The sequence below is a fragment of the Mizuhopecten yessoensis genome, unplaced genomic scaffold (assembly GCF_002113885.1).
Source record: "Mizuhopecten yessoensis strain PY_sf001 unplaced genomic scaffold, ASM211388v2 scaffold1741, whole genome shotgun sequence".
Taxonomy (NCBI): Eukaryota; Metazoa; Mollusca; class Bivalvia; order Pectinida; family Pectinidae; genus Mizuhopecten; species Mizuhopecten yessoensis.
In genome coordinates, this window is record NW_018404198.1 from 594,567 (window position 1) to 608,143 (window position 13,577).

Genomic DNA, 13,577 nt, shown 5'->3' on the forward strand with positions numbered 1-13,577 from the left:
TAATATTTATGCGTTAACACAAATCTAAAAGCGATTTACTATTTTAAACATTGAAAGGGACTCAAGTTCACATAAAGTAACACTGCGGATTGCTCACGTATATACTGCCTTCCATATCACAAATGAAGCGCGCGCCACATGCGCGACTTTCCAGTGACAAGCTGTTACTATTATACGGGCGTTAAAAGGTTTTACTGGCGAACTATTAGGTGTCTCTCACTTTGAACACTTCCACTTGATATTGTAGTTTTTAAGTTGATGTACCAACCGAACCGATGAAAAGAGCAGCGGAAAGCCTGATTTTTCTCGCTGTTAATAACAGACCAACTGTTACCTACATGCAGTATAGAAATGTCGCACGCGCTGATTTTCACGGCAATCTCACAGCATGTTACTCGACACAAACGTACGTTAGACACGTAGTGTAGGCGTTGTCGCCTGTCCGCTTCAAGTGACACAAAGACTCTGTTAATAATTTAAAGACATATTTTTCTCCATGTGCTATATTTGCAAATAAACTGTTTTGATACTGTTATATAGTTCGTAGACCACAAAAAAATATTCTGTAAAACCCCCAACCCATCCCCACCACCCCCACTCCACCCCCCGTTCATACTGAGAGACACCAAGCACAGGGCTTAATTAATTCCTATTACAGTTATATTTACTTCTCATTGTGACTATTATAATCAAAAAGGGAGATGCATAAAAAGGAGATTCTGATTGGTTTGTGGAGAAGAAAAGCATATCAATGAGGTTTCAACAATAATACAATATTTGAGTGTTCCAGGGAACTCTGTTTCGGAATAGCATAATACATGGTTCATTTTACAATTCTGTACAACGTGGGAGTTTTCGAATGTATTAAAACAAAATCGTTGGTTATCAGTGTGTAGCTAAATATTTAATATGATATTGTAAAATCAATCAAACTGTTTCCATTGCAGACACAATAGGTCGTGCAATTTTCTAATAAAATGAAACGATATTTGTATTCTTCTGGGATTTCAATTCAATCGTGTATCTTTTCGATCCAGACCCAGTGAAACACACTTCATAATTTTTATCAAACATATACCCAACTTATTCTATTGTCTCCAATTTCAAACAGATGTGCTACCTAAAATATTTATATAAAACAATGCTATAAACGGCATCCCTCCACACCCATTATAATTCCCGTCACTGGCCATGATTGTAAAGTACTGATGTGGCTCGGGGACTACAGACTGTCGTCAACACTCTAGAACGTTACCACCATGGTCTAGACACGACGTAAACAAAATAAACATAAACAAAAACCGAGGATTTTCAACAAAAGATAATATTATATGCTGTATTAATCATTTGTTTTCTGATTTAAAATTTCACATTTCGATCGAATGCAGACAAGGATTTAGTCATAAGAAGTGAACTGTAAATAATACAGTTTTGGTGTCTGCTTTATCACTCCAAACACAAAACCATTTTTGGCTTATAACAATTAAACTTTATATTACAAACGCATTGCTTTAGGAAAAAATACTTTGACACGAAATCACCTCTGAGAACGTTGGTCTACACCTTAGAAAATTTAATCACTATCAACTCTAGAAGCCCCGACAACGAGCACTTGCTAGGCCGGAATTGGTAGTTCGTCTCCAGTATTTACACGGCGTTCCTTATTCGGTGTCATTTTTGATTAGTAGGTGCATTGCTATGTTTGACTTGGAGTACGTTTTGTTCTGTTCCGTTTCTTCAATTATGAGCATGTACTTCACACAGAACACTCCGGGGAACACCGCCAGCCCATACCTACGAGACGCGTTGTAATGAGAAGGACATGGGGTCCATGGAAGCGCTTACTGGGAGATGCCAAACCTCTTCTCCAGTTAGCAATCCATTTAATTCGCCGTTATAGGAGACTTAAAACCCTCCCTAAGACGGACTTGGGAGGGCTAGATAAGTCAGAGTGATTGAGTTTGTCATAAAACATTGCAAGATGGTGGCAGTATCATTATTACATGTAACGAGAGTGAAATACCATGACACAGGTCACAAGGAGTTTGTGTCCGGGGGCTTCGTCCTAATTCTCGCCGCTACTGCTGGCGAATATGTTTTGCTATACAATTCAAAAGAATATTTTGCAATGCAATTGTACTATAAAAAAAACAACTGCACATTGCATTATCATAATTATCCTTGTCTATGATATGTTTTTTTTTTTTGCATGTGCAATACAGATAGTTATGCTAATCCCATACCCCGGAACGCGCCATATCCCTCCGGCACGCGCTTTTTTTTGTCTAGCATGCGCCATATCTTTTCGGCATGCATCTTATCCATTTTCCTTCTATCTCAACTCATTGAAGAAAACGGATATATAATGCCTTTACCGAGTGTAACATATGATAAAAGATTATAATATGATCATTTCCACACCATACACCGTAACAACCCTCGACCCATATTAGCCCCCTAGGCCTCCGGTCCCTCGAACTGATACGGAATTCTCGGGAATATGAGATCTTAATATCTAAAAAGTTATATTTAATGGTTGTCATTTGAAACGTCCTACCATGTATCTACCCGGGACGCTCATATCCGCCCTCTAGGGTCGTACAGAATTCGATATAGAAATGCTCATATAACCGTTTTATCATAATTTTACTAAACATTATACAGTATATAAAGCACAATTCAAAATTATTGGCTTGAGTACCAATGGTCGGCAATTGAAGAGAAGTAATTCTAAAATTTGTTGAACCGGAAGTGAAACAGATATGGCGCGTGCCAGCCGGAATGGGTCGGTCGGATATACTGAACACACTGTCCCTAACGACGTTCAACAATATATATATAACACAGATGACAGATTGAAACTCGCTTCGTCAGTGGCGTTGCAAATCACTTTTCCGAGTGTATGCTTAAAGAGGGTCGAGCGTCCGAGCTCCCATAGCTGGAAAACAATTTTACTATGCCCTAGAAGCAATCTCCCGTGTTAGGGGAACTCCTTTTACTTTGAGTTAAGTAAAACCCGACTTTTTATATGAATAATATTAGGATTTGCACTTCACTAAGTAGTTTGTGATTTACATAAACCTTCAAGATTTGTCAATGTGTATGGAATTAACATAACAACATTATTTTATCAGACTAAAATTGTGAGAATTTTTTTTATTTTCCCCTTTTTTATGATTTATACGTACAGTCCATATTTATCATTAAAAAAAAGAAATTGAAAAAAATATAGAATTAAAATATGATTGAGCATGCAAGCATAATTGTATGCTAAGCCACTGGCCGTGTCCTTTTGTTAATGGCAATATATATAAACACTCTGGTAAATTGAATGATTGTTAGAAAACAAAACATGTCTTCCCAAGTTTTCGACTTTCAACAAAATGTAATTTTGGTCTGGAACAACTTAGTCGATGAACTGAAGATCAGTACATATGTTTTGTGTTGAAGACAGTAATTGTCCTCATATGATTGTTTACAATACATTGGAGGGTATAGCGCTACATGTTTTATACGGAACTGTGGTTACAAATAAAGGTTCTGACTTGTTGCCACTCTGTTTTCTCTTTTATATCGTGGCATTGACGACCGTGAGTATCTTTAAATGAGGGATATATCTATTGCCCATATATCTCTCCCGAATTACATTAGAGAGGACACGCTATTTTCTATTGTCATTGTGATCTAATAATCATTGGACAACCGTACTGCTTGCCGTCGGGTACATTGAGCAATGATCTAAAGGTTATGCCAACAACTATAGTACGTTGTTGTACGTACCTCTTTTCCTAAGAATACTTTCGCGTGAAAGTACCTTAAACCAGATTTTAATTCGTCAGAGAAAACAGAACGAAACAGGTAAATAGTTTTGATATCGACGCCTATGATATTAGTATTTAAATAAAGCGTAGACAGTATCTAACCATGGCGTTGTTTCGTTCATCAATGGGATATGCTATTTAATGGTGTATACAGCTGTCGACGTCCATGTCAAAGCCAAGCTGTTCGTCACACAGATCTCACATAAAATACACTGTTCATTTTCCACAGCAGCAATATCCCTAACTTTAAAACTGCAATTTATGGCCGTGTTTACAATAACGAGAACACGGTCGTTGTGAATGTCACTGTACATGTCGAGAGAATAACTTTATAGATTCACAGAAGATCTTTATAGATTCACAGAAGATCTTTAAAGATTCACAGAAGATCGTTATAGATTCACAGAATACCTTTATAGATTCGAATTCACAGATCTTTATAGATTCACAGAAAATCTTTATAGATTCACAGAAGATCTTCATAGATTCACAGAAGATCGTTTATTCATTTTATTTATTTAGCTCAGCATGTCCAATCCATTAAGTATGGTTGTTAATAATAAAATAAACATGTACCTCGCCTACCTTACATGAAACAGCGTTTCTGATTGGATAATACGGAGGCGCGGTAGTCTAGTAGTACATGTAGGACGCCAGGCTGTGTACCGAAGGGTTGCGGGTTTGAGTCACGGCACGGCACTGTGTTGTATCTTTAAGCAATATACTTTACTCCGCTTGTTCCAGTCTACTCAACTGTTAATGTGTACGTGGTTTGGTAGTGTTAGAATTGTTGAATGCTAGCTGTGAACGCCGAAATGGCAGCACCGGCTGTATGCTCCCTAGGGAGTTGAGAAAAATATTGGCTAGTTTCAAAGGCCCTATAACCACGGATAATAATTTGTGAACCACTTTGAGACGACATACGAACTAAGTTGTGATAAAGCGGTATATAAGAACCTCGAATTATTATTATTATCGATCTATGGTATCCTCTTCCGCTCGCGATTCCCCGGTCAGATTTCCCTTATTCTGAACATATCGAGAAAGTGTCACACCTGAGTTCCGAGTGACTGACTCAGATGACAACAATGGTTTGGAGTCTTCATTGTTGTGTTGTTGGTCTATTTCGATCATTGAGGTAGGGAACCGCGATTCCTTGTTTTCTATCTGTTAACAATGCTTTTCTATTGTAAGGACAATCCTACAATGACACCTTGTTACAATGACAATGCACGAAGCTGGTTTTAATAAAACAAGATTTCATTTACTAATATGCGAGCGGTAATATCGAACCCATGTATACAGTGTTGGGATTCATGATAAACTGTAGGGATAAATATTATCTAAAATCGTAAACGTTGCCAAAAACATGCGTATAGGATCATAACTGACGGGCTATTGGACGATAGTACATTGTATAAATAATTCGGTTTATTCATGGGAAAACCTCACAACAAATCGCCGACATATATCGACATTTGGCGACAGTTTCTCCCAATGTTTGAAAACAAACTACGATGAAATGATAGAACGTTCCAACATGAACATATGACGAATTGTTTCCGAGGTGACATGGGTTATGTATCGTTTCACATGGCTCTTTAATCTCACTGTCTTACCGTTTTTTCCTCTTCCTGCCGCTTCAAAACTACTGATGGCCGCCACTTTAAAATTCATGGATTCACCAACTTAAGTCACGCGATTCCCTGCACTGTTATAGCCGCATATGCTTGCAGCTTCGAAAACATGGTTATAGGATCTAACACTTTACAGTTAAAATATCGTGACACATTGAACGTATTGAAACAAGAGACCCATGTGTTCTTGTATGCGTTCTTGTATGCGTTCTTGTACTGAGGTTGGTTCCGGCGGTCGATCTTCATTTTTTTTCTTATAATGCGCAGTCGCGTATATATGCCAAGCCCTAGCACACGACAGTGACGGGGACTGATGCGTAAGAATTCAAATATTTCATTTGAACATTTCGGGTACCACTCCTGTCTGAATAACTCCAAAATCAATATAAGAGGGATTTATTTCTATCAACTAGATTGCCAGGAATAAATTCATCCCTTTTAATTCCTCGCTTCTTTAGTTTGCTGTTTCGTAGCTACTCAGTGGAATTGGCAAAGCTATTCACTAAGGCACAATTAATTAATAAAATTAAAGTCATGCACAATGACTTGCGTTTGAAAACTTAATCTAAAAATCCAAAAGAACTTTTTAATCTCCAAATTAAGAAAAAGAAAACCATGTTTATTTTTATTAACATTAAAATACAGAGCGCAAGCTTTATTGTAGTGAAGAACTGCTCTGCTCCATAAAGGGAGATAGGGGCTACTTTATAGTATATAACAGTGCAATTTTTACTTATTTTAATAGTTTTTGAAATTAAAATCGAATAAGTTACAATTATGCAATGTATCTAGATTATGTTGGGGAGGAATGATCCTAACGAAAGTAGACTGTCAATATCAACTTTCAGAAAATGATAAATCAAATGTGTTTGAACTTCAACATCGTAAAATGTCTCTCAGCAAGCTAGACTTTTAAGATAAAATTACATTTCGTCCCACGTACCGACTAAAAACCAGTGTCTTACTTAAATTGATTGATTCTAGTTGAGTGTCCGAATTGTATTATATTATAATTCAATCACCTCTACAACGATCCATTACTCCGCCGACAGTTAAGTGTCTGGAATATAAAATCATCGGTAAAAAACCCTTTATACTTGTAACTTTTTTACACAAATTTAATTAAATGTATTTATTTCACATATTACGATATCAAGCTTACCGAAGAAATTGTATTATTCATTGTCTCTTACATATTAGATTACTATTTATCGGTACACGTGTCTGTGATACGGTTTTAGACTTTGTATTGGCGAAAAAATAGAAGTTGTGCAGGATTTCGAATTTGAATAATCAAATTAAAGTTTTATTTGAAGATTCAAGTTCGACTTATAAGATCGTCCAAGGTTGAAATCTCCCCCATCCCCAATATTCGCCATAATCTGGAATGTTTACTGAAGCAAGGACATTTCCTCAATGCTGATACGCTGGTGTCACACTAAGTCATACCGCGATACAACGTCCCATCCCTTGTTTTATGTACCGGCTACGGCCATCGTATTCCTACATCGCCTGTTTATTTGTCTTTCACATACATTTCCTGTATACGCCTCCATTGAAATATGTTCAAACTCCTTTAAAATGACAAATTTTAGTTGGAAAAATAGTGGGAGAATAACGAGTTTTCCCCCCTTAAATTGAAATAGAGTGACGCATATATTTTCCGTATTCAAATAGAGGTGAATAAATGTAATCGAAGATAAATCAAGATAAAGCATGTCAATGGCTCGAATTAGTCGGTGTCAGATATGCTTTTCTATCAATAGCTGGGAACTTTGTTTCTCGTTAGCTTGGCATTCATAGACAATGTGAAATTTGTGTAGAATATGCGTTTGTCTAGTTGGCATTCACGCATTCACGTTGCCTATAAATGCCAACTGGAAGCACTTTAAAACTGTTATACATATTGACTTCATAGAATTGTTTTAATAAATTGATCCAAATTCAGTATTTGAAGCTCAAACAAGTGTAGTTTCTTACATGTGTTTTCAATGAACAATAGCCTATCCATTTGTCCAGGACGGGTCCGTGGTGTTCCAATGTCACCAGTGGGTCAGAGCTGACAGGCATGTCACCTGAAGGTGATAGGGTTATAGAGTGGCAATTGCTTTCAATCGTGAAAAAATACGGAAGGGCTAGCGTCAAAATCAATGACAAACTTTGAACTCAAAATCAGAATAAAAAACATAACAACGAAAGAAGGAGACATCAGAAACTGCAGTAAACTCCTGTAAGATAAACCGGAAGCACGTGAACGGTAGGGTAAGCGTTTCCGGTACAATACACGACACTCGTCCCTTTATTGAACACTTAAAATTTAGCAGAACCTTCAGTTCGTGTTATTTTGATTAAGGTAGCGAGACAATATAGGGCAGGATGGGTGGATACAGCGTGTGATAGAAGATGGTTCAATAAGGGTTATTATCTCCTCATTGTAAGAACTCTTCAGTGCGTCCATTGCGCAGCATTTACGAATATGTACTAGGGATTACGTTTGTCCCTAATTTCATCAACCTAAATAAATAGCGAATGCCCCTTTGAACAGTATATACCAAGGGAGAAAACGACGATTTTAAAGAAAACTGATGAAAAACAATGGTCAGTGTATACACGAGCTTATAATTACAGGTTTAAGGATTGAACGTCTGTCAGATTGCAGTTACAGCCAATATGAATGCAGTCTGGGTGACAGGTCCGTAAGATGTCATGATTATTTATCTGTCACCCAAGTTGTTTTTATATTGGCTGTAACTGAAATCTGACAGACTTTCAATCGTGATAGTTACATTTCCTCATACGACCTGTCTTTTATTAATTGGTCGGATGAGCTTAATGTATATTTCCTGCTGTCGCAAAACTTCACTTGTCCAATTCTTGGAACAGCCACAGACGGACATTTTTGGACAAAAAGTTTTCCAAACAGCGGTCGCCATTAAAAAAATGTAACCAGGCGAAAACTGTTAAATGCAGTAAAAGTCTCTAATTATATGTGCAAAACATTCTAATACAAAAGTAAGAACTTACCTCCCTATTCTGGATGTCTTCATTGTCTGCAAAACCCCTAAAAATGCGACTTGTATGAACCAAACGACAAGATGGCGGCAATCGTATCGGTGGGAGTGGTTGCTAACAATGACGTCACCGAAATCATGGCCATGTGACCAGATAATGCAGACTGCAGTTACTGTTCAGTAACCGCATGCTGACTTTCCATAGAGTTAGTGGAAAATGGGAAGGGCATATATAAATGTAAAGGAATAACTCCTGATAGCCTTTCTCAAACCCGAATTATTCCAGGATGTTGAGACAGATACTAGCCCATACGGTATGAGTCTGTCACGTGTATGTATATTATTACAGTTGTCGCGAGCCATTTTCTCCTGTTTAAAGTTATCGAAAGGTATGCATAGAGGAAGGCACACAGAGAAGTATTGGCGTCATAAACGGGCTCGTCGTTTTATCGAGGAAGGCACACAGAGAAATATTGACGTTACAAACGGGCTTGGCGTTTAATCGAAGAAGGCACACAGAGAAATATTGGCGTTACAAACGGGCTTGGCGTTAAATCGAGGAAGGCACACAGAGAAATATTAGCGTAATAAACGGGCTTGGAGTTTAATCGAGGAAGGCACACAGAAAAATAGTGGCGTTACAAACGGGCTCGGCGTTTAATCAAGGAAGGCAAACAGATAAATATTGGCGTTAAAAACGGGCTCGGCGTTGAATAGAGGAAGGCACACAAAGAAATATTGGCGTTATAAACGGGCTCCGTGTTTAATCGAGGACGGCACACAGCGAAATAGTGGCGTTACAAACGGGCTCGGCGTTTAATCGAGAAAGGCACACAGAGAAATATTTGCGTTATAAACGGGCTCGGTGTTTAATCGAGGAAGGTACACAGAAAAAAGAGAAAGGAGGCAAGTTTATTTGTATTCTAACCAGATCTACCAGTACATGTCATATGCCATTGATAATAATATAACTAACAACGTCTCAGAACGAGTGAAATTTGGAACGTATCGTGTGCTTCACCGGAAATTTTGATTAACTTAGACTTAAAGAAAAGGAAAACTTGACAGTTTTCACAGATTTGTTAACGCATCTGAAGTACAGAGAAATAGCGTGTCAGTGATGGCTCCTGTCTCGTGATCACCATGTTACATGTAACCAGGACGACTGTCACTCCAAAAACCTATTTTAATGACGTTAAAACTGAGGAGTGGCTTTATTGCTAAACGACTCATTTTACCTCAGGATGTTTTCGGCAAGCAAATTGTCGAAAGATCCTCTAAAAGCGAGAGCTAAATAGAAGTAGACCGCTGCAAAATAACACACACTACACATAACATACCGGCAAAACCGACGGCGGGTAGACCGTAACACACACAACACATAGCATACCGGCAAAACCGACGGCAACTAGACAATCTCTCATATGTTTCAGAATTTGGTTGATCATGCTCACGTGGATATTAATCAAATCTTTAAGAAGCCATTTGTAGAGAACATTTTGAATATTCCGTAACATTTTGTAACAACTTCCGAAAGTATTGCAAACTTCACTTTGACTTCGGTCAGTTTAATGGACTCAACAGGTTTTCGGCGTTTAGCGTTGTTAATCTGCTTATGTCAAATCTTTGCAACGTTTCAGATTTTACAGTGTCGGTGTTTCTCCTCAGTTCAATTTCATCATCCCAATATTCTTCTCAGACTCGAGGTTATTATATTTAGAGCTGAAACTTGTTTTAAAAAGAACAAGCATAGTTTTGTTGCTATTTCTTTAATCAACGTCACCGCGAACCGATTGAAAGTCAGTGGTGTAGATTGAATAACCAATTCCTCGCCACAGTCGACCAGATTCCTGGGATGAATTTAATATGATTGACACATGTGTACAAATGTTACGTGTTTCCTTATTTAACCGTTTACCATGATGTACCAGATTCTTTGAATGAAATGGTGTGTGTGGTCGGTAAGTCATCTATTTAACTCTTTGGATTTTCAAAATCAAGAACGTGTAACAGCATTTGTTTATAATTTGTTTTCTTAATTTAGTATTCTCAGATATATAGTGACGTCCACGAAGATAGCGTAGGCAGATTGGGAACGTCAGATTGTGGATAGACCAATTTGCAAGCGACTTGTTTTCACTTCAGGGTGAAGTTGATAATAAACGAGTAAAATCTTTTGATATGCTGAACTGATGATACAAAAAATTCACGGCAAGCGCTGAAAAGAAAACCTATGTACAAACTTGACCCTGAAGTGAAAACAAAATCTTTTGATATGCTTAACTGAAATAATGCTGCATTGTAGGCATCCAGTATCTATTTGACCGTTGTGCATGACAGAAACTATCTGCTGATCCCGTGAGCCCACCTTTTTATCACTTTCCTGGCGGCGACAGAACTGAGGATTTCAGGGAAAGCATTAATGTCTACATGATAACCTTTGTCTTATTACTGTATAAGCGCATGTGCAAAATACCGCTTTATAATATGGTTAAGCACGGGGTGGGGATGGGGGATACAAAACACTGAAGACACTGGTTTAATGACGTTTGTTTTGAAAGGCGATAAGTGACCTTCCCAAATCAATTACGTATTTCATTGAAATACTGCAACGTTCGCTGGACGGTGTCCTGATAACCAATTAATCTTAATACGGTACCACCATTTTTATGACAAACAAAACAAATATGCTGCTGCAGTATTTGACTGACATTTCATACGGTTTTGTGTTGGTTGATTATTGTTTTAAGTAAAGTTGAATTTGGTAGTGCTGAAAAATTATTCAAGACATCTGTTTAGATTCGATGAAGTTTATTTGGTGTCCAAGCTCTGAGTGTAGACTTTTGTGTACAATACAAAAGTCTGTAATTGTACAACAATACATTTCAATATTAAAACTAAGTATAATTAATATTGGTGTATAGATACAATTGGCATCCTTACATTACAGAGTTACAATGACATAGAATGGAACTACAATTTCAATATATTTACTATAAGAAAATGCAATGTGTTAGATTAACTATGCTATGACAGTAGTTGAGGAATATGTGGAAAATAAGCAGGTAGTAAACTCCTTAATGCTTGGCAATGAGAACTAAACACCGCCTGGGGACATAGTTAGCAGAACAGTGAATCTCTTATATTTTTGAATGAAACTGATACAAAATATCAAATCTAAACATATGCATTGTCTCAGAATGCCTCGAAATAGATATCTATATAACATAGGGAAGATAACCATGAGCAATAATAGACTTGACCAGTATTGGAGTTTGACATTTACTTTGTTTACATTGGTTACTCCTACTTTCACCTTGTAATGGTCATTTCCGGTTTGTGTTGGTCACTTCCGGTCAATAGTACACCACACAATATCAGATAAACAATGCAGGACATGAGCTCAAGATAAAAATACATATACTCAGTTACGGGTTGATAAGGAGGAAATCAATATAGAAATGAATAAACCATTACATGTTGGGATTATACACAAAGGTTCACTTGATTTTCTTTATGAAGAAAAATCAACTATGCATATGGGATAAAAACCTGCTGTACAAATCAGCGTGGATATCATGACATGAATTCTGAGTAAAACTCACTAATCAATAGTAAACAATGAAGAATCAATATATATAGACAATAACCTGCATGTCGGACATAGGGACATGTTCTATCAAGAGATAATTATGCATTGCAAAACCGACTGTTGTTGTTTCTTCAAAGTGGAAATTACACATGAGAGATAACTCTAGCCTAACGAATAGGTTAGGTTAAACACCACAATTCAGTGTGCATGCTAATTTAATTAATAAACAATGAGGTAAATAATACCTCATCAGATAAACAACTTTTGCAATAATTTTGCATCCATATAATGACTCAACCATTATAGAGATGGACTAGATACGAAAATAATAATGCTCCATTAATAAATAATAAGTTTGTTTATAATGAATTCAGAATAGTTTTTTGAATTTACATGATTGCAGCGTTAAATACATCTACAACAAGATAAACAATATGACACAAATTGAATACAAAATTCCAACGTAAAATCTTGTAATTAAACAATACAAGAGAAAATCACTTGGAACTAAATTGATAAATACATATAAAAGTCATATATTAAAAAGTACAAAGTTTCTTACCTGAAAATATATTCAAGACAGGTGTTTAGATTCGATGAAGTTTATTTGGTGTCCAAGCTCTGAGTGAAGAATTGAGCGTTGGACCTGGGCAAATCTAAACAGGCTGTCCGAAGTAACCTCATTCTGATTGGTTAATTAGATGTCCATCTACTCATTGTTTGGATAGTTGGAACACCGTCTTTGGCGTGGGGTGCGGACAATACAAATCTATTGTGTGTACCGTATCAGGATACGTTTACGCAATACTGATGTCGCTAATTGATACTTAATACCTTGACAATATCTGACAAGGTTGTCGGACAAATACAATTGACTGTACTCCAAACCGATCGGAGAGATTTGTCGTCGCCATAGCCTTCGCTATAATTGCTATGCTGATGAAACACAAACTTACATGTTCATTAAACCACAGGACAGTTGGGATACAGTTTCAGAAAAACTTGTCTTGCAGATATCAGTACCTGGATGAACGCCAACATGCTAAAGCTTAATCAGGAAAAGACGGAACTAATCGTCTTTTCCCCAAAGTGTCAGCAAACAACGGCTCTCCTGCTCAAGGTCGGTGCCAGAACTATCGAGACTGTTCCAGCTGTTAAAAACCTAGGGGTATACTTCAATAGTTCACTGAACATGGAGAAACAAGTGAACGTTATTCACGTTATGAACATGGATAAGACGGGTATATAAAGAAGAAGGAAATTGGGCTCTTATTTTAGAAACTTATTTTGATAAAGAAACATTAGCTAACTGTGGGCTTGAAAAATTGAAAGAAGAATCTAAACGTTGTAGTAACCTCTTTTGGAAAGATGTCTTAGAAGCATGGTACAATACTATTATCTCTAGCAATATATACAATACAAATATACGTGAAAACCCTCTGTGGTTCAATAGTGAAATTAAAATTGACAGAAAATTTACATTCAAAAATTCATGGTTTAAAAAGGGAGTACAATT